Source organism: Dendropsophus ebraccatus, chromosome 8 (genome assembly GCF_027789765.1).
Source record: "Dendropsophus ebraccatus isolate aDenEbr1 chromosome 8, aDenEbr1.pat, whole genome shotgun sequence".
NCBI classification, from domain to species: domain Eukaryota; kingdom Metazoa; phylum Chordata; class Amphibia; order Anura; family Hylidae; genus Dendropsophus; species Dendropsophus ebraccatus.
The window spans coordinates 62,273,836-62,297,324 of NC_091461.1; the positions used below are offsets into that span (position 1 = coordinate 62,273,836).

A 23,489-nucleotide genomic window follows, 5' to 3' on the forward strand; every position below is an offset into this window, starting at 1 on the left:
TGGTATACAGACAGTGCAGGGAGAGGGGACAGCTACTGAAGATGCAAGGGGCCCCTTCTACTTAACTAAAATCATTAGGCCCTCCTCCCCCCTGCGGTCTGTGGACCGGGCTGCAGAATCCCCCCCTCCACAATGGACCGGCCCCCTCCTCAGCAGCTCCCAGGCTCGTGCGGAGCTGGTGACTTCCGGCCTGTGTGCTCTCCCAGATGACAGGAAGATGCAGCGGGCCCCCTCTCCTCTCTCCTCCCTCCCTCCTTCCATCTCACAAACTTCTCTGGCTGCCGTCTTCTCTGCTGCATGGTCGGAACATGAGGGGGAGGGGCGGAGCCGCTGTGTGAGGAGCACTGAAGACTGAATGGGTCCTGGAGCTTCCCTGCATAGAGTAAGTGTGTGTGAGAGAGTGAGTGTGTGTGTGTGTGTGTGTGAGAGTGAGTGAGTGTGTGAGAGAGAGAGTGAGTGTGAGTGAGTGTGTGAGAGAGAGAGTGTGTGAGAGTGAGTGAGTGTGTGAGAGAGTGAGTGTGTGAGAGTGAGTGAGTGTGTGTGAGAGAGAGAAAGAGAAAAAGAGAGAGAGTGAGTGAGTGTGTGTGTGTGTGTGTGAGAGAGAGAGAGGGAGTGTGTGTGTGTGTGTGTGTGTGAGAGAGAGAGAGAGAGAGAGAGAGAGAGTGTGTGTGCCCCCATCCTGGGATAGTATATAAATCTGCTACTGCTGAACCAGTCCCTACCGTACTGACAACTCGGCTCTGCTGTGCCTGACCAATGTAACTGACAACTCGGCTCTGCTGTGCCTGACCAATGTAACAGACAACTCGGCTCTGCTGAGCCTGACCAATGTAACCCACAACTCGGCTCTGCTGTGCCTGACCAATGTAACTGACAACTCTGCTGTGCCTGACCAATGTAACCGACAACTCGGCTCTGCTGAGCCTGACCAATGTGACCGACAACTCGGCTCTGCTGTGCCTGACCAATGTAACCGACAACTCGGCTCTGCTGTGCCTGACCAATGTAACCGACAACTCGGCTCTGCTATGCCTGACCAATGTAACCGACAACTCGGCTCTGCTGTGCCTGACCAATGTAACTGACAACTTGGCTCTGCTGTGCTTGACCAATGCAACAATGTGTCTGAAGCGCTGGAGGCGGGCCTGCTTGCCCCAGTGGGAGGGAATTCCTTCCCCTCTATGACGGGGCTCCATTATAATCAATGGAGCCGCGTCATAGGGGGCGGGGGATTCCGCCCACTGGGGCAAGCCGGCCCGCCTCCTGTGCTTCAGACCTAGCACGGTACCCGTGGATAGAACGGCGCTGTACACGGGAACCGGGCCGCAGTTCTAAAAACATACCACGGCATCGGCTTCACCATGATGGCAGCGTTCTATCCGTGGGTCATATTAAAGAGGATGTGTGTGTGTGTGTGTGTGTGTGTTGATTTCTGTGGACATGGAGTCTGGAGGGGTGATGCTGTATGGCTATCTGTATATTATATCCAGGCTGTATGGTATGTGTATACTATATCCAGCATATATATATGTGTATACTACATCCATATATATCAGCCCCAGCTAGCCTGGAGTGATGTGCGCTGTGCCAACCACACAGGTCGCACCCCCCAAAGGCCAGCCCTGAGTCAAAGATACGTTCCATAGTTTTCGTTAGTGGGGGGGGCCCAGACAATTTGGCTGTATGGGGCCCCGAAAAACCTGATGGCGGCCCTGCATACAGGGGACCTGGCAGAGCCAGGCTCCTGGCTAAGTTCAGCAGGGATGCCTGATCTGTGTGTCCTCTCCCTATGTGACTACTTCCTACAGGGTGTGTGTAACAGTCTCTAAGAGTGGTGGAGAAGAGAGTGTATAGAACAGAATAGAGATAGGTAGGGGAAAAAAAGAGTCTCTCTCATTTTTGCACAGAATCACAAAATACAATAGTAACCCTTCAATGACTACATCTGTGCAATATACAAAATAATTAGAGATGAGCGAACCTCAAGCATGCGCAAATCCATCGGAACCCGAACTTTCGGAATTTGATTAGCGGTGGCTGCTGAAGTTGGATAAAGCCCTAAGGCTATGTGGAAAACATGGATACAGCCATTGACTATATCCATGTTTTCCAGACAACCTTAGAGCTTTATCCAAGCTCAGCAGCCACCACTAATCAAATGCCGATCGTTCGGGTTTGGATGGACTCGAACCCAAACCCGGTTTGCTCATCTCTAAAAATAATACATACTGACATCTTGTGGTAAAACCTAAGTGTACAACTTCATTACCACTTTACTCTACCCTACAGGGCTTTTATGAAAGGAGCCCAAACTAGAAACACACGTGGTTGGATACCACACACCAATCTCAAATTCACTAGGATAAGTTATAGGGAAAAGGTTAATAAATATATACACTACTATATACAACACACTACAATATACAAATAATAACCAATATAACTAAATAAATGTGAACTCCTTGGCATTGTCCATAACGGGTACAGTGTGAATTACATCATCCCCCTGTTTCACGTCATGAAGACTGCATTGAGGAACATGATCGCTGAGGGGAGCAGTGAACCATGTCTACCACGTGAACCTGAGCCTGAAGAGGGATGGAATGGTGGTAGAAGAGGAGTTAGGGCTCAAAATCTAAATTGACCCAGAGAAACATGGGTAGAACATACAAACTCTTGACAGATGTTGGTGGGATTTGAACCCAGGACCCCAGTGCTGTAAGGCTACGGTACTAACCACTGAGCCAACATCAACCAAAAATCAGCTATCAGGCACTTGCCTGTGTCTCTTTAATAGAAGTCCCCATAAAAAAATGTACCCACCATAAGTACTTACACGTAAAAATAAAATAACTATATATATATATATATATATATATATATATATATATATATATATACACATATGAAGTAATGCTACCCTTTGCACCCCCAATAATATGGTATGGAACCACTTATTTTTTACAAAGTGCACCATGCAACCCATACCCCAAAATCAGTATTATCCAGGCACAAATCCCCATGACTATGTTTCTCAAAGAAGACAATTCCCTTTTTGTTACTATAGCAATGGGATTTTTAGTCACCGGTACTTGTGACAAGCAATAATAGCATTCATGTTCCATTTTTACGGACACGCATGGTGACTAGCTGATAAATGGCCTTGAAGTTTTTACAATATCACCAGGATAGTTAGATGTCGCACAAAGAGTTTTTAACGGCACTCATGGTTTCTTGAGCGGTATAAGGCTATAGAAATGTTTTCTCATGGGGTATATATCATGGAGGATTATGTGCTCTAACTGAGATAAAACAACCTTTTTAACCCTTAGACGACCCATGACGTACAGTTACGTTATAAATGTCTGTCACCAGACGACCCTGGACATAACTGTACGGCATGGGTGTCTAATGTGCTATGAAGCGCGCACCTGCTCCTGAGCATAGCTTCATAGCAGGTGGGGGCCGGCTGCAGTCAGCAGCTGGGCCCTCACCGTTAATGACAGGCTGCACCAATCGTGGTGCAGCCTGTCATTAACCCCTTAAACCCCTTAAAGTGTAAGTGACAGGAGCAGCTCCTGTCACTTACTGATCGGGACCCCCGATCAATGTGCTGGACCACCAGAGGTCTCTTACCTTCCTCTGTGCGGTCTGATCTGCCTGTGGCAGACTCAATGAGCAGAGCACCCATAACACTGATCAATGCCATGCCTATGGCATAGCAATGATCAGTGTTTGCAATCTAAAGATTGCATGTAAAAGTCCCCCAAGGGAACTTAAAATGTGTAAAAATGCCCCAAAGCCCCTCCCCCAATAAAAGTTAAAATCACCCCCCTATGGGGGCGTGGCTAGCGGCATGACGGAGTAGCCGCACGCACCGCTCCTTCTCCTCGCTCCCGGAGGACCCTGAGCTGCCCTGCTAACTGCCGGGAAACCTTGATTCCCTATCCCGTCTAGGATGCCTTCCTCGGTGTAGGAGTAGTTGGGGATGAACCTGATCTACATACCTCCTGCTGGGCTCCGTGTGATGGAGGACATTCGGTGGCCTGTTGCTCCGGGGGGCGCCGTTTGGGTGCAAGTGCCTGGGTGTCGGGCAGGGGGTGGACGAGCGGTGGCGTGGGGATGGAAGTGGAGGACTCGGGAGCGCGACTCCCCGCCCCCTCCCCCACGTGAGGCTGGAGACACATATAGACCTTGCGGCTGACTGCTGGGGAGGCGGCGGGCCATGCTGGTCCTGCTGAGCCATTGGAGGAGCGCTGTGTGCTTAGGTGCCGGGTTGTGCCGTGAAGTTTGCGGCCATTTTCTCCTGTATGAGGGGATCTGCTCTGCCCGACCTTTCTTGTTCCGGAGCCAGAAGTAAGTCTTTTGTGACTTAGGGGGCGAACTGTTAAAGATAAAGACGGGTCAGTTTGACAGCCTCTGCTCTGTTGAAAGTGTGAGGAACGCACACAGGAGAGAAGACGAAGAAAGCTTCTAACTAGCTTCTGAAACATGGAGAGGCTCGCTGGACATCTTTATGATAACTGATTAAGAACTCTAGAACTCCAGATGTTTGGGAACTACTGAAATGGCATGAGTTAAAAATCAGTTTTCTTTTTGTGTATATTCCCTGTGTTGCTGTTTAATCTATTTTGTTATATGCTACATAGTGGTATGGTTCAGATAAATTATGAATAACAAAAAGCCCTCCAAAGTAAATACCCGCAAGATGGCTTGGTGGACCACGGGGTGTGTTTTTTTTTTTTTTGTTCTTCTCTCTCTTTTTCTTTTCATGAATGTCTGATGTGAAGTTTCTTGTTTGGAATGTCAGAGGGATGGCGGATAGGTTGAAGCGTGCGATAATATCTGACGTAGTTAATAAACATCTCCCTGCAATAGTAGTATTAATTGAAACTCACTGTACTCCAGAGACTCTGGTGTACCTTAAAAGAACTTGGGCACAGGCGGAGTTTCATTCAACCTATTCTGCTTATTCCTCTGGTATTTCTGTATTAGTCCATAACCGGATTAGTATGCTAGTAAAAGAGGTTAAGAAGGATGTAAGAGGTAGATTTATCTTTCTACATGTAATCTTGGAGGGTGTTGATACCATTTTGGCTTTTGTTTACATTCCCCCCCCCTTACAATGATGAAGTTCTAGTCACACTGACCCGATTTATTAAGGACAAACAATACGAGGATTTATATATTCTGGGTGATTTTAACTGTGTGATGGACATGGTTTTAGACAGGAGATCTTCGGGACTGGGTGTACGCCTTGGTATCACTCCGCTAAATAGAATATGTTCAGAAATGGGGTGAATAGATGCCTGGCGTAGACTGAATCCTGAGAGAGTATCCTTCACGTGCTATAGCACTTCCCATAACGCAGCATCGAGAATTGAGTTAGTGCTCTGTAATAGCTCTGCGATGAAAAATATAAAGTGTATTAAGATCGAGCCAAAGACTGTCTCTGACCATAACCCTCTGCTAATACGTGTTCAGGGTGCAAGGAAGAAGGAGCTCTCCTCCGTGTTCAGAGTCAATCCTTATTGGCTTACGATTCTGAACATGGATGAGATTATTATGAAAGACATAAAGGAATTTTGGTCCATTAATAAGGGAACCGCTGATTTATTAATAGTTTGGGATATCCTGAAGGCATACCTCCGAGGCATCCTCCTCAAGCACATTTCGTATAAGAAAAAGATCTTCGCCCGGAAGGAAGCTGAATTAAGTAAAGAAATTGAGGTGGCGTCCCGGGGGTATAGTCAGGGGAGGTCGCAGGTGGAATGGGAGAGGTTGAAGCAGGCCCAGAAGGATCATGAAATTTTTTTGTAGGAAAAGGCGTAATATAAGGCCTTCTTTAGTGGTCAGAATAGATATACGGGAGGAGGGAAGCCTAATAAAATATTGTCTAGAATACTTCAGGGTCAGCAAAATAGGCCGGAGATTATGGTACTAAAGGGGGCGGATGGTGGTTTTATTTATGAAAAACAACTTATTGAGCTGGAATTTGTTAATTATTTTCAGAAGCTTTATAGCTCTGAGGGTGGAGCATCTGAGGAGGAGATAGACTCCTTTTTGGAATCGATGGGACTTCCTGTCCTTCCAGAGGAAAAAAAAAGTGTGCTCAACCAAGAAATTTCCTTGCAGGAGATTGAGGAGGCTCTTAAGTCCTTCTCGGGAAACTCTTCTCCTGGTGGGGTTGGTCTGCCATTTCAGGTATACAGGAATTTCTCGGATGCCGTTCTGCCCATGCTGTCGGAGGTTCTGAATGAATCCTGCGAGCGGGGGATTCTGCCGCAATCTATGAGGGAGGCCCATATAATTTTGATTAAGAAAAAGGATAAGGATCCGAATGAGATTCGTACCGCCCTATCTCCTTGCTTAATACTGATGTGAAAATTTTCGCTAAAGTAATGGCTAGGAGATTAGGTAGGGTGATAAAAGACCTGGTAGGGGAGGAACAGGGGGGTTTCATACCTGGACGCACAGTTCATGATAACTTGATACGAGTCTTTGCCAACATTCAGTATAGCGTCCCGGGATCCCGCTCTATCGTGTCTTTGGACGCCACAAAGGCGTTCAACAGGGTAGAGTGGGATTTCCTTTGGCGCACAATCGATAAAATGGGATTGGGTCAGCAGTTTGTAAATTTTGTTAAAGTTCGGTATAACTTCCCGATTGCTAGAGTTCTTGTTAATGACTCAGTCTCCTGTCCTTTCCCCCTGAGCAGAGGAACGCGGCAGGGTTGCCCGCTCTCCCCTCTCTTGTTTGCTCTGTATATTGAGCCTCTTGCGGCGTGGGATTTAGTGGGTATGGCCCAGGAGGGCAGAATAACAGAATACTGCTTTATGCAGATGATGTGTTATTGTTCGTAACTGATCAGAGTGATGTATGAAATAATTAATTTTCTTAGTTATTATGAAAAACTCTCTGGCCTTCGAGTGAATTGGAGTAAATCTTCACTCCTTCCGCTAGATGAGGAGATTGTCATTCCAATACAGTCTTTACATATTCTTCATAGATCTGAGCCAATGGAATATTTGGGAATTAAAATCACCAGCAATACTTCATAATAAGATGTGTATAACGTACGAGAAATACCTTGGTGTTGCAGCTCTTCAGTGCTCGCTCCAAGAAGTAGCAAGAACGTGTACTCACACAGATGCAGGCTTTACTTTCACTTATATCTCTTTAATCGGTATCTCGTACAGGACAAAATCAAGATACCGACAAGATCAAGATACCGATTAAAGAGATATAAGTGAAAGTAAAGCCTGCATCTGTGTGAGTACACGTTCTTGCTACTTCTTGGAGCGAGCACTGAAGAGCTGCAACACCAAGGTATTTCTCGTACGTTATACACATCTTATTATGAAGTATTGCTGGTACATTGCGGATTGAGTGGGATCCGTCGTGATGTGTACGGAGTGCGGTGTTGGTTATTTATTGTTGGAATTAAAATCACGTCAGACTGTAAAGCTTACGGCAGAATGGATCTATATCCCTTTCTTCAGGGTCTAAAGAGCCGGATTAAGATATGGAAGAAACTCCCAGTCGGAATGGCAGATCGTATTGCCATCATTAGAATGGTTATCCTCCCCCAGATCTTGTTTTTCTTTTCTGCTTCCCCAGTTTGGATAAGCAACAACTGGTTAAAAAAACTCGAGGTTTTGTTGGGTGGCTTGATCTGGGGGAGGAAACGAGTCCGAATTAAGTACAATACTTTCAGTGTTCAGTTCGCACGTGGTGGGTTCTCTTTGCCTAATCTCAGGTTATATTTTCTTGCCACTCACTTAGCTCGGATGGTACGTGGTGCACTCGATCCAGTCTTACTTTTTCTTATGTGTGCACATAATAGGAGTAATATTTTTGAATTACTTGAATCAGGATCACTGGGGGCCGCTAATATTAATTGCACAATATCTCATTTAATATATAAGGTATGGGAAACGGTAAAAGTTTAATTTGGGGTATATGGACATTTAGATCACACTCCTTTATGGGATAATAGAAAATTGCCAGAATTTGATATATTGGTTAATAAGCAGTTTTGGATCACTAGGGGTTTAGTGTATGTATCACAGTTGTTTAATAATGGAATTATCAGAGAATTTGGGGATATACGTAATGAATTTTTGTTAATGGATAAACACAATTTTTTTTTATTTTCAGTTAAGACACGCAGCAAGGAGCACTGTGGCCACAGAATTATGGGTTAGTACACGTAACAGAGTGACTATAACTCTACAAAATATGGGCATTATTAAGAAAGGGATTTCCTTTATATATAGGTTGTTAGGCTCGAGTGACACCCAGCTTGTGGCGGTGAAAGTTAGAGAAAGATGGGAAAGGGACTGGGGACCTATTGAGAACTCGTCGTGGCATGATATATTGGAGGGCACGAGACTGGTTTCTTTGGCGGAGTCACATAAAGTGACTCAGTTTAGAATTATTCAAAGAAGTTATCACTCGCCCCTCTCTCTCTGGAATATGAGGATAAGGGAAGATTCTAAATGTACTCGCTGTGGAATGGAGGATGCGGACTTGGCTCATGTTTTCTGGAATTGTCCGAAGATTGGCCAATATTGGGAGGATGTTTTTGGTGTCCTTCAGGGGAAACTGAACTACTCTTTGCCCTTTCTTCCCACCCTTGCGATCCTTGGTGACCTGGGGCAGGTGACAGAGATTAAGTATAGAATTGTCGTAGGTGGGTGCCTATTTCTGGCTAGGTTAGTGATACTGCGTAACTGGGGTTCTGCCCTGGTACCTTCCGTTAAGGAATGGTCTAATCTTACTGAACTGATAAAACAATATGAGGAAGTTTGGTTTAAGAAGCGGGGTGGGAAAGGGGAGGCTATATTTAGGCGTCGCTGGATGGGATGGGTAACCACAGATATGGGTAGGTAAGCGTGATATGTTATTTTTAGTTGTACTACACTCTTAATATGATTAACTCAGTATTTCACCTCAACATTTCATCTTTATATTCTAAATTATTTTGATCAATTTTCATCTTTTTTTTTTTTTTTTTCCCTATGTGGTCCACCAGGGTCGGTTGGGGGGACTTGGTTGAGTTAGTGGGGTGGAGGTGGGGAGGGGTTTTGAGGTTCTATTTGTTTTTGTGGTACTTTTACTGCGGATATATTATTAACACAGGGTCAGGTTATTTTGTTTCTGACCATTATAGGTTGGACTATCGTCTGTGATTGTAATGAACTAGCGCAATTTTTTCTTCTGATTCTGTGTACCAAGTATGATGGATTATGAAACACATCTGCTATTTGTTTTTGTTTGTTTAAGTATCAATTAGAATTGGAAACTTTTTCTTATCAATAAAGATATATTTAATAAAAAATAAAAAAAAAATCACCCCCCTATCCCATTATATAAATAAAACATATAAAAATAATTCAAGAAATAAACATATTATATACCGTCACATGCGTAATTGTCCGATCTATTAAAATATAACAATCGTCCACGTGTCATTTTGGGCTTGGTGCTCAAAGGGTTAAAACTACTACCAGGAGCAATTTGTTGCTGAAAGGTCGGTAACCTTGCGTGATTTAGTGTGCATTTACGCTTGAATGGTTGAGGAAGCTAAATAAATGAAAAGGGAGCCAAATAGTTTATTTATATGGGGGACTTGGTATAATGCACACCTAAAGAATTGGTATAATGCCCCACCAGCACCAAGTGACCTGGTATAATGCACACCTAAAGAATTGGTATAATGCCCCACCAGCACCAAGTGACCTGGTATAATGCACACCTAAAGAATTGGTATAATGCCCCACCAGCATCCAGCAACTTAGTATAATGCACACCCAGAGAACTGGTATAATGCCACACCAGCAGCCAGAGACTTGGTATAATGCACAGTCAGAGAATAGGTATATTGCACTGAGGGGCGCTGAGTTGTGAGCAACAGCTATTGTGTGTACCTCTGTTAGCTCTTAGTCTGTACAGAACAGGGGTCTCAGCTTCTTTTAAGGCTAGTGATGAGAAAACTGCAAGATTTCAGGATTATTTTAGAATAAAGATAGTATGATGTAAATTAGAAAAAAAACACCAACATTTTTTTTTAAATATGTTTAATATAAAAACTTGATTCAAACAATACGTCATTTTCTGATGACACATTCCCTTTAAAGCAGTGCTTCTCAAACTGTGAGGCGGGCCTCACCAGTGAGGCTCCCCCTAGTTGTTGGTGAGGCCCAGCTGAGGAGCCAAGTTTCACCAAAGTAACTATAATCTGCACAGTCCTTTTGCTGTTTGCAAAAATCTCCATTTTAGCAACGTTATTCATTTATTTAGTACTTGCTTTATTAGTATATAGAGTTTGGGAGACGGGTCAAAGCTAGTCCTAGCATTATTTTCAACTTTTAAATGGACTTTCACCACATATGGTGAGGCCCAGGTACCCTCTTGGCGGTCTGGTGAGGCCCAGGCATTGCCTTGGTCTGTTGGGTGAGGCTCCAGTAGAAAAAGTTTGAGAAGCACTGCTTTAAGGGATCCAATTCACTCTGCACACGCACTGAAAACACTGGGACTGTCAGGATCTGTACAGGGGACTCAACATTCCCACCCCGCGCGTTTTGAGTATTGGTTACCATGATGCATAATTTTGTCTTTGTAACAAAGCACCCCAGTGTGGCCTATTATATCTTGTATGTACAGTATGTCAACCTTTGCATTTGTCATTTTGAAGTTTATAATGCTTTGTTAATTAACCAATTAATAGGGCAGTGCTATTCTCCCCATTAAATGATTGTACAAGATTTTCATTTAAGATGATGTTAAAGGGAATCAGTGTTTCCCTACTAAAGTATCTGAAATGGGTTTCCATTTTGGCTAAAAAGGGGATCGATCTGCCCCTCTAATATACAGCCTTTACATGAAGCGACTATTTTAAGGGCACCTTCAAGTTTTAAACAAAGACTTTTTTGGATAACTACTGGATTGCTGTAATCTGTGGGGAAAACAAAACTGTAATTGTTCAATATCCCTGCAGCGCTACTGCAGGGGAAATTAAGCATTACATATAGTTTCTGCTGAAAGCAATGACCTTTTAACCCTGTAAAGATACAGACAGTTTTAGGTGGGTTTTTTGTTTTGTTTTGTTTTGTTTGTAAGTCACTAAAAATGGCAAATCTATTTAATTTTAAGAGTTAGTACAATTACAGGAATATCAAATGTATATAGTTCACTGTGCAGGAGAAATAATATGATAATTCAAAAGTTCCGACATTTGGTGGTGATGCCAATTATGTGTATTTTTTTAAATTATTTAAACTTTTATGAACTTTGACCTTTTTTGCTCACACCAGGGGACTAGTAATCAGTTGGTCACTTGTACAACAGTGCATTACATCTGTACCACAGGGTATAATAGAACCACCTGTGTGGTAAATCTGGAGGCCTTACCTAGTCTTCTGGCAGCCAGGGCAATCACCTTGTGATCAGGTTGTGGGGTTAAATCCACCTTTCCCTTTCTAGCTTCTTAGATGCTGCAGTTATTGCTATTACCTATTGATCCTGATCCTACACTCCTACCTTCAGATACTATGCCTGATACCCATAGTGCTCATTCTAGCCCTATTTTGGTTTCTACACCTAGTATTTGTACTGTACTGTTCCTGACTCCTAGATTTCTTGTATGATTCTGCCCACACCACGGCTTTAAACGCAAACTGGAAAACCACCTACAACATCCTACAACACAGGCCACAGCTTCCAAGTCCTTGCTTAGAATCTTTACCTTAGTCTACCGTGCAATGAACAGATTAAGGTTCCGAGAATCCACATTCAGTATGTGACTGTAAAGAGCTGAAGATACCCTTAACCTAAGACGGGAACTTGGATTTCATGTATCCAAAGTCTTTTATTTTTTATTTAGTTGACACTAACTTTATGTTACTTTCAGCGGGCCAAATTCTGGCTTTGGATTGTGAGCCTTAGGGCCATATTACATGGCCTGATGACTTGGTGTAAGTGAGTGCTGATCATTAGCGATGTCAGTGCAGCCCTTGTAAAATATTAAACTATACATAGATCTCTGCGCACTATGATTTCCTGCTAGCTGCGGCATTGTCTTGGTGATTGGTTGAGCTTTCACTTCATACAGTGCCAGGAGTGGGCCGAAGCTAGCATGACATTATTGTCATCTGCTGATAATTGTCTTTGTTTATTTTTTATAACAACTTAACAGATTTATTTGAAGTGGGTAAATAGTGATTGGTAAATAGTGATTGAAGTCGAAGAAATACAAATAGGGAAAAGTGCAACAGTGACATAGCACAAGAAAGAAGAATCTTGCATACACAAAACTACACTACTATGAATAACTACTATGATTAAAGGGAATCTATCAGGAACTTCTATCAGGGAAATCTATCAGGAACCTAATCCGGTTAGGCAAAATACATGCTGAATCATCCCCCGTCCCGAAGACCAACGACTGCCTCCTTACAGGTCACCATCTCCTCAGTCTCCCTCTCCCAACTCTGAGCCGAACCTCTCCGCATAAGATACAGAAAACTGCATGTGAGCTTTTGTCTCATCTCCCTCTACTCCCCAACAAGATGAAAAACCCAAACAAGTCCCTGGCAAGCTCCACCTGCAACTCTGGGAGGGCCAAACTGAGGTCAAGTTGCTGATGAACTCACTGTGATTAATCCTTCTGGCACAACAAAGTAGCCACAAAGACGCAGATAGGGACCTGCCAACATCAGCTGCCCCAGAAGGGAGAAAGGGGTTGAGAACAGAGAGGGACTAACAGCTCAGTCACAGTCATCTGCAGCCTCAGCAGAAAGCAGCATGCCCACAACTGAGAGAAAGAGACAGATAAGGCATGGAATGAACTGCCAGCACCCAGGAGGGAGAATGACCCAACACACACTCCACAATGACAATACTATACCATTTTAAATTGAGTTAACTGGTAATTCATATTTAGTGAGACATATTTTCAATTGTTCAAAATATGCTCCCACTCCTCTGTTGGCAGTGGACCCGTTTCCTGTTCCCATCTTAGTTTAAGACACTGCCTGGAGAAGGCCAAAGCTTCAGGCATCTGGGAGGGTGGAAAGGTATGTATAGTTTATTTTCTTACAGATTCATTAGCTGTCGGCCACGCATAGCTATTACCTGTAGCGATGCGCACCCGGCAGCCAAGGATTTTAGGTCAGGACCTAAAGACCCGATCAGCCGATGATCATTATCGGCAGATTATCACCCTGTGTAATAGGGCCCTTATACTAGGGTCCTATACTGTAAATTCTTGAATAGGGATCATGTGTCCAAATGGTCAGTCCATCCTTGGCTGATTTTTCAAGAGTTTATTATCTTAGCACACAGATAAAGCACCTACAAAACAGTTCAGTAAAGTGAGAGACATCAGTTTTTGTGTAAACGAGATCTTTATGAGTTGCAAGGATCTTGTAGAAAGCTTACTTAATAAGCACAATGGATTATTCTATCGTTGACACTAAGTTGCTGAGAATATGTACAGCATGGGGTGACTACTCTGTGTGGGCAGCTTACACTGAAAACCACTAATAACTGTTCATGACATAATGGGGCTATAGTATTTTTTCTCTTTAGTAAACTGGAATACAAATAATTTGTTTTCTTATTACAAAGAGGCGCAATACAAGTCACTTGTTTCTGTTCTATAGTTAGTGGAGGTCTATAAATATACTGCTGCTGGTACTAACATTATCTTTATATACAGTCCATAACCTAAATTCAGAGTATGATAATGTGTGCTTTACCATTTCGACTAGGAAATAAGTCCAGTGGAGTTTATTGAGCCCCCAGAGGAAATGGTTCTGAGGAGCCATCTTGTATCTATAGAAGGCAATGTATACTTTTAATCTCATCATTCTCTCCGCTGTTACCGTTGCACATAGTCCGCACAGTCAATTAATTTGGGACATCTATAATTTTCTCTGTTGCTTATATAGTGCCAACACATTCTGCAGTGCTGTACCAAGGTTCATAATTTACATCAGTCACGGACCCCAATGGAGCTCACAATCTAATGTTGTTGATCTTGCTCGATTTCAAACCCAGAACAGCAGTTCTGTAATACACGAGTGTAAACCAGGTGCTGTGAAATATGTTGGCACTATGGGGAACATTTAATATGTGGCTAAAAAGTCTTTTTAAGGCGCAGAGGGGCCTGATTGACGTAAAAATATTTGCAACCAGTGTTTTTGCTAATATTTTATTTGCATCTGCGCCTCTTGCGCCAGAGTGGAGGGGGCATAATAAAAGGAGGCGCAGCAGCAAGCGGAGTGTGCGCCGCCTTTATTATTTTTCTGGAGGAAATGTGTCAATAAAATCTACGCCAGCTCTGAGCTAGCGTAGGTTTCACTTTGTTCGCACAGAGGGGCTGCGGTAAGCACGGCATTGCGCCTCTACATAAATCCTGCATAAATGCAAAGACATTTTTTAAGACCGGCACAAAAATGCTGGACTTAATAAATGCCCCCCACGTATATACATATTATTAAATAGATTCATTCGGAATAAATCAATTACAAATAGACCCCGATTTGATTTTAAAGGCTGCTTCAAATGGGGTTGTCTAGTTCTGGAACTTTGGATCCATTATTATCTAAAAGCTTGGACCCACCACAGGCTCCTTTGGTAGCCCAATGGAACCCTCAACCTAGCTGGAAAGCCTGGTCACATTTTTACCAAAGAGATTAAGATGGGAAGTGCAGCACAAGGTCTATGTAAATGCCATGTAGACACATCAGAGTCACTGTCGGCATGTGAGAATTAGACCAGGAATGTAAAGACATGTGACAGCCATTTACACCTTCCTAGTAGTAAACTATGGACTATCATTTCAACTTATGCCTAAACAAAGCAAACATGTGCAAACAACTTATTGCATTGCATTTTTTCAGTTTATTTTATTATAACACTAACATTCTTTGGCGCACAGAAATACACAAGTGTGATATATATATCCGATAATATACAGCAGAAAGAAATAAGAGGCAAGTTTATGACCCAAAACCAAAACACTTATAATCTAATCTGCAAACCTCTGCTTCATAGGCTTATGCCTAACATCTCCTAGTTCATATTAATACATAGTGGTGAAATCCCACCTCGCTGTCCCGATGAATGGTATTATATGCACTGTACACATAGGATCCCTTTGACTTGAACTCCCTCCTCCCTCTTAGCTGCTGTCTTCTGTCCTCTGTCTTGGTGTTTGTTTTATTGGAGCCTGGGGTGTTCTTTTGATCAACTCAATCTCTCTCTGGCACATGAGTCCTGATTGGCTAAAGGGTTTAGAGGGAAAATCTTTAATTAAGTAGATAATCTCTTCTTAGTAGGTTTGCAGCTCCATTTCTCTACCCCCTTGGTTCTCACTTGGGATCCTTTACTGGTCCTGACTTAAACTTGCAGAACAATCTTTGCTTATAGCGTCTCAGGGTTTGCCAGTGTTGGATTATGTTGTATATTGGCTCTGTGTTGATCATCTTCCTCCTACTTCTAGTCCATTTTGGGAATACTTGGTAAGTACCAGTGTCATCTGATGCTTTTTATTTCTTGTAAGAAGATAGCAATCATTAATACCATTACACTGGTGCTGGTTTCATATCCATATCAGAAAACTTAGCAGGCAGTAGACAAGAAAGGTAGTCTCAATAAAGGTGATTTGTTGTTTATTTCCAATACAAAAAAGTTTGTAGATTTTTTGGAACTTATAGATAGATAGATAGATAGATAGATAGATAGATAGATAGATATTATTTCTGTGAAGCTTTGTGCTTCAGTAAAAAAAAAAAAAACATCTTTGTAATATCTAATTTCCAATTCTCATCTTTTAGAGTGGAAATCTGGGATACATTCCTTACAACTCTCTTACTTCCAGACCCATGCTGGGTCTTTAGCATGTGATGCAGGGTCATGAAATGCAGACTAGATTTTTTTTTTTTTTTTATCTAAAACAACTATCCATTTATTGCTGACTCATTTTGTACTGCTTGCATGATTCTGCAGGTTTTTTTTGTTTTATTTAAATATTATTGTAAGTGTGTGGCTAGTTATTGATGTAATAATGTATGGTGATTTTAACATAAAAGCCAGCAAAAAATAATAAATAAATATCTAAAATAATCAACAGTATATAACAAAATGCATTGCATTAAAAACATGTACTGATATATAACACAACAGCCAAAAAGGAATATATTACATGCATAAAATAGATTCCAATGTTTTAAGTAATTAGTACATCTATGAATGTATTATACTTGTATATTTACAACTTCATGAAGTTACAACTTTATGTGAAAAATGTCAAATCATAGGTAGAGATGTGCACAGCAGAAATGCATAGTTAACATCATTCAGCAGGAAAAGGGCTATTGGCTTGTGTGAACGCTATGACATTATGTGTAATGGCTTCATCTTTGAAGAATTAAGTAGAAGATGAGAATAAAAGGCCATTTTTTTTATTATTAAATATCTTTTTTATTTGAGCACAGACAAGCAGTTCACACAAACCAGCGAAGCGTTAAAAGGCCATTTTTAAGCTATTTTTCAAAATATGAAAGATTCTATCATTGTGTTCTGTGAAATATTGTGCTTCACATTCCCTACACATATTTAATATTACCATTAGCTCAATACTTATAACAAAAAAAATAAAAAAATAAGAATGTTCCGGTGCAGATTGGCAATGATTTGACAGTTTTCATTCATAAGATCAAATGTGGTCGTATTATTCCTGGTAGTCATTCTGTCTATCACATCTTCAGGTACAATACATCTACATTTATTCATTGAAACAGGACAGTCAAGACTTCAGGTTTTTACCTTTGTCATTAACATCGTTCTTCAATATTGTTTTATTAATATTTTTTACTACATTGTAAATTTTGGGCTTACTTTTTCTTTTCTTTTTTCCTTTTTTTTTCTTACTCATTACCTATTCTTTACCAATAATTCACTATACAATTATTATAAATCTCTAATATGTAGAACCATTACAACAAACTCATGTATTTTATTTAACGATTTAATGTTGTATTTTTATTTAACGGTTTGCATCTAAATTAATATTACACCATTTGCTTAGGCACATAGTGATGTACAGAACAGGTTTGTAAATCTACATTTTTAAACCTACTTCATCTTGAACAGGATTTAGTGGTTATAGTAAATCTGGGCTTGAGTATTTTTTATTTCTTTTTGTAAACAATCACTCATACATAAAACAATAAGCATAAGCTTATATGGGGACTTTTAGATTTTATGGTTATGGATACGTTTTATGGTTATCCATAAACCTTTTTATTTACAGGAGAATCTGTGTGAGTATGTTTTAAAGGTTTGTCAGACATTAGCATTTGATGACTGTGATGAATATTCATTAGATAAAATAACATTTACTTTATATATTTGGTGCTGTGTCCTGAGATGAGTCTCACCTTTCATCCTGTGCATCCTCACAGCAGATAGTTTGTATCTTACTATGGAGACACATGCTAATAAATCAGCCAGGATCATTTCTTTATCTTTGTGCACAAATCATCATGTTTCTCGTGTATAGGACTTAAAATGATGTGACCCAGTAATAATAGTGGCCACCACACACCAAGGTCCTTTGACTTGGAATTCCCACGAAGTTAAGAGTTATTATTAGGATGGAATGCCTTGGAAATTTATGGAATCTGAAATTCTAACTTGAAGTCACTTTTGTAATTAGCCTAAATGATCTGGATTCCACCTTAGGTCAAAGTCCTGCAAGATAGGACATAAGCAGTAAATAATGGGCTTCACATTCTTAGCTCATTCTATATACAATGCATTTGGAAAGTCTTCAGACCCTTTCACTTTTTTTCTCAGAATTGGCTATGTTGCAGCCTTGTGCTAAATAATAAAAAAAAATCTCTGTCATTCTGCATGCTGTAATCCATGGTGATACAGAGAGAACAGAATGTAAGAAATCTTTGTTAATTTATTGTAAAGGAAAAGTATAAAAAATATTGAGTTGACATCAATATTCAGTTCTTAGCTGAAGCACAGTGATTCGGCAGAGATTACAGTCTTCTTGGGTATGATGTCACAAGGATTACACGTTTGGATTTGGAGATTTTCTGCAATTTTTCTGTTGGTGGATTTTAAGGACTCGCTGTCCTGTCTTGCAAGTGTGCGTACAGTCATTGGGGAAATTTATAAAAGAACTTTGCGCCTATTTTTAGGTTAATAATTGTTGTTTTTTTTACATTTTTGGTTTAAGTTCTTTTTATGAACCAGTATTCGACAGGCAAGTAGTAAAAACTGCTACTTTTTTTTTTTAATCTGCTTGTTTTGAGTACTCACCCAAAGATTAGCATAATCTGGGATTAGCGCCCAATTTATAATTTGCCACCTTTTAGAAAAAAGTCACAAAAACTGGTGCAGGCCAAGTCTGGTCAGTACTAGGTGAATTGGTTTGTGATTTCTTTTTGCGACCTTTTTACTTAGATCCATTTACTATGACTGCGACTTTTCCATAAATCACACACAATATATTGGAACAAAATAAACAGCAACCCACAATAGAATAGTCACACACATTAGACTCTTTAATAAATGTCCCCCATTGTCTTTTTAGGAGATGAAACCAGTCTGATGTCCACAGCACTCCAGTTCAGGTTTTCATTAATAATATATTTGTACTTTGCCCCATTTAGCTTTCCTTAAAACCTTAACAGTCTTCCTGTCCTAGCTGCTAAAAACTCCCCGACAGTATGATCCTGCCTCTGCCATGTTTCACTGTAGAAATGGTATTGGGCAGGTGATGAGCAGTTTTCTCGGGATATGACACCCTAAATTGAGGCCAGAAAGTTTAAGCTTGGTTTCATCACACCAGAGAATTTTGTTTCTCACAGTCTGAGAGTCTTTTAGGACCTTTTTTGCAAAGATTTATCAGATGCTGTATGTCCTGCAGGAAACTGTGTTTTCTTTTCAGTCTGACACAGTGCTGTCTGCTGCCACTTCTGTCCGAGACAGGAACTGTCCAGAGTAGTAGCAAATCCCTATAGAAAACCTTTCCTGCTCTTCAGATGCCAGCAGAGAGCACTGTGCCACATTTTTTTTAGATTTTTTAAAAATGAAAGTACATTACAAATCTACATAACTTTCCAAAAGCAGAAAGAAAATTATTTTAATAGGAGTACCCCTTTAAACTTGATGACAAACTGTAATGTATACTTCATTTATACATTTGTTACTTTTCAGAAACATAGGCAGTCCATGTTTTCTCTGACTCCCTAGGGCTGCATCCAATGTCTTTAGCCACCGGTATTCAAATGCTGAACGATCGGACTAGAGCCTGCTCAAGGTAGCGCTCATCTCCACTAGTAACATTCATCGGCCAATGGAAAAGGGTCAGTGATCATATATAGCCATGTGATGGATTTCAAGGGCCACTCAATAGAACAATCCTTGGGAAAGCTCTGTAAATGAGTGACAATAACAAGATGGTGATATGTAGAGATGAGCGAATTTACAGTAGGAATAAGGTGCGTTGTTTCGTTCTTATCTGGATTCTGCTCATCAGGCTGCAGAAGTCTGCTCCACTCCGTGCCGCTTCTCCCCGGGTGCTGAGAAAAGATGGATCCAGAAGATGGATCCAGAAGTTTCCCAGGACTGGATCCATTTTTTACCCAGCACCAGAATTCAGATAGGAAGAAAGCGATTTGTTTTATTCCTACAATAAATTCGCTCATCTCTAGTGATTGGCATAGGGAAAGAAGGAACAAGCATGCTGGATTTCATTATACCCAATGAGGGAGATTTATCAAACTTGGTATAAAGTGAAACTGGCTCCGTTGCCCGTAGCAACCAGATTCCACCTTTCATTTCTCACAGACATGGAAAATGAAAGGTAAAATCTGATTGGTTGCTAGGGGCAACTGAGCCAGTTTCACTTTACACCATGTTTGATAAATCTCCCCCAATTTTCTTTCTTCGCAAAGCATGGAGGCTCATTGCTTATGTACTAGGTTCAAATCTATGGAAGACAACATCTGCAAGGAGTTTGCATGTGTTTGTCTGGGTTTTCTCTAGGTACCCCAGTTTCTTCCCATACTGATAAGTCAATCTGAAATGTAAACTTTGAATCTCAAAAGGGACATATATTGATATGAATAATAATAAGCTCTGTACAGTTCTGCAGAATATGTTAGCGCTATATAAAGGAAGTAAATTTTAGCCTTAGTATTGCAGTTTATTCTCCTTTCCCTATTAAGAACACTAGCATCCTAGGACAAGTCAAGCATCAGGTCAAGCATGGCAGTTTATTGGAGGATGGGTTTGGAGGAATTGCTGTTAGTTGGTGACCGCTATCTAAGGTATATGGCCCCCAATAGCCTTTCCAGTGATAAAAGATAAGGTTGTCCTCAGTTTACAACTGTCATAAAAAACAAACAGTCTTCTGAAGAACAAGATATGGGCATGCTATGCTTTGGAAACTAAATGGTAAGAGTGTGAATTTCTTAGAAGCAGCCGTGGTTTGGTCACAAGTTGGTGACTTTTTTTTATTTTAGTATAACTGCAGAGATACAGAGAGACTGAATTAAGTGAAGGCACATGTATATAGACCTGTAGAATCTACAGGTCTATATACATGTGCCTTCACATAATTCAGTGTAAATCTATATAGTGAGTCTTTGGACATTTGCCACATTCATAAGTTTTAATGCAAACAGTGGGTACTTGGAACGTTTTGCTAGACAATTTAGAGACTTTCCTCATTCCTCAACCACTTTTTGTTAGACACTTTATTTAAACACTTATTTGGTATTTTGATGTGGCATTACCACAGAAAAAATAAGAATTACACCGTTACTAATTGTACGTGCCAAGTCCTTCAAAGTGATGGGCAGCTCTCTGCTTTAGATAATAGATAGGGGTACTACACAAGAAATAGGTTAATAATAGGCGGGGGGGGGGGGGGTTACCGTTTGTGAATATTGTATAGAATTTATACCGTTGTCATAGAAGAATAAAATTTGTAACTGTAAATGTGGTGTCCTTGTAACGATTCTCAAAGGGAATGTGTGTATTTAAGAAAATGAAAGTTTGTTGTCAAACCTTGTATGATGTCCTTCCTAGAAATTGAACAAATAACTTTTCAGATATTCAAATCATTGCATCATTATAGAATATATTATCAATCATCTATGCACATAGCATGAAAAGTAGACAGGGCCTACATACTGGTACATAGAGTCCCTCTGTGCCTCTATATAAAATCTGGGAACAGTGGAAGAAGATTATGTGACCCTAGTAGGTGCTATAAATGGGCCATATATGACTAGCTCAATAAGATGCTGCAGTCTAGTTTAAAGCATTGGCATATTCTTTGTTAAAAAATAAAAATAAAAAATGAAAAACTATAAAAGTCAGAATTTCTCCAATGCGATTTTTAGGTATATATTGTATATACCTATTATATTATGAATATTATTTATAATTTTATCTACCTGCATACAAATGGTCAAAAATAAAGATATAAGCCATCGTATAAGCAGCTGTTGACAAGTTTATCTCAACTGCTTTGAAGGCAATTGAAATCTTACATTAGTTTGGATTGTATAAAAAGGAATATTTACAGCTTTCTTAAGCTAGCAGTTTTCTTGATTTTATAACTTGTAGAGAACAAATTTGCTGGTGTCAGCTTAACACAGTCCACATTGAGAAATTAACAATTTAGATAAGGACGCTGCTGATTTTAAAAAAAAAGGCATGAGTGATCACAGACTGTGCTAATGTATTTGCCCAGACCTGGAAATTCTTGTAGTAATTGTGTTAATTGGACATGAGAATGAACATAAAGAGATAGAGAGTGGAATTTATTCATGAGGAGAAAACTTAGAGGTCTTATGTGTTAAACTGTCTTGTCCAGACAAGTGGGCTTTCACAGTATTCTCGAATTGCATTCCAAAAACGTATCTCCATTCATTGAACATTATAATATCTGTAAGAAGGCTGCTAATAATACCAATTTGGCTTGATTTAAGGCTGGATATAGGTGTACCTTACATGAACCTTTCTGTAACCTTTAGTAGATTAGAAGCCAGGCAGTCACTGAATGTTTGTGTGTGGGGTCTAAAACAAGGACATTTGGTCTCTTCAAAGCTATCCATTCACTTTAACATAGTCCAATTGCAGATTAGGGAATATTGGTATTAACACTACAGTTCCTTCACTCTTAGATCCACTTCATACCAGGTGTGTCTGGGTTTAGAGTTAATAGGATTATGATAATGTTGACTGGTCACCAGCATCAATGTTTTTCCACATGTTCTTTATCCTTTTTAGTCCTGTGGTATCAGAGGTTACCTCTTCAAATTAATCCCCCTGGTATCCTGTTTGGTCCTAAATGCTTTACAGGAATACAGCCCTTAGCATTTCCCAACCTAAGTACATTTGGTTTGAAGAGGTCAGATGAAGTGCTTGGAATAGCCTCTGAATGGAAACTCACACTAGAATTATGCAGGTCTGCAATGGCCGGTCCCCCTTCTTTCAATATCCTGTTTTAGAAAAGCTCCATAGAAATGGTTACCAAGTAACATCAAAAATACGCCGTGTTCGGGTTTTAATTTTAAGCTTCTTCGTAATTAAATGCTATTTGGAACTGGATTTGAGACAAGAGTTTGACACAACTGAAAGTGTTAAAGCGCAACCAGAAAGTTGCAACCTTTGCATCATCTACAGACGGGTTGTATAACTCTGAGCTCTATGGCCCAAGGATAAGAATTCTTTCACGAGAATACTATAAAAGAACTTGTCATTCAGATCCAAGGACATAGCAAGATATTTTAGGATGACTGAAATAATATCTTTCACAATATCTAAAGGAAATTTTTTAACTCATTCTCTTAATGCTCTTGTCCTTAGCTATGTGATTTCTCAAAATATGATTCATAGAATTATTTGATTTTTACCAATAAAATTTCACTTTTAGTGTAGTTAATATAATTCTTTGGTGATGAGTAGTGTTGAAAAGACTTGCCGAATTGTTTGAGTTCAGCAACATTCTCTGAACCCAAACGCTCTGCTTTTCACTCCCATATTCCCTAGGTAGTTCTGGAAAACATGTTTACAGCCATAGGCCCTGGGGCAGTATACAAGCCGGGAGTCAAATGCCGAGCGTTCGGGTTTGGAGAATGTTGACGAACTCAAACAGTTTGGCAAGTCCGCTCAACACTAAAGATGAGCTAATGTCTCTGGCAAAGCTGCTTCTGTATATAGACGACAGCAGTCCAAAGACTCGCCATTCCAGAAGTAGCTTAACCCCTAGACGACCTAGGACGTACCGGTACGTCCTGGAAGTCTATCCCTAGACGACCCTGCACGCACCGGTACGTCCTGAGCTATGAAGCGCGCTCCGGAGCGGAGCGCGCTTCATAGCAGGTGAGGGCCGGCTGCAATCAGCAGCTGGCACCTCACCGTTAATGACACGCTGCGGCCGCAGC

At 40.7% G+C, this 23,489-nt stretch overlaps 1 protein-coding gene across 2 annotated transcripts in view; it reads left to right on the plus strand.

Annotated features, from left to right (window-relative positions):
* The first annotated feature begins 316 nt into the window (after window positions 1-316).
* WNT8B (Wnt family member 8B) overlaps window positions 317-23,489 on the plus strand; it is a 55,609-nt gene continuing 32,436 nt past the window's right edge. Inside the window, exon 1 of one of the 2 annotated variants that reach the window (XM_069979152.1) lies at window positions 317-382. The gene's annotated coding sequence lies outside the window, so the exon portion shown is untranslated. Of the gene's footprint in view, window positions 383-8,175; window positions 8,203-23,489 lie in introns of those variants that run through there. The other variant, XM_069979151.1, reaches the window with a different exon arrangement.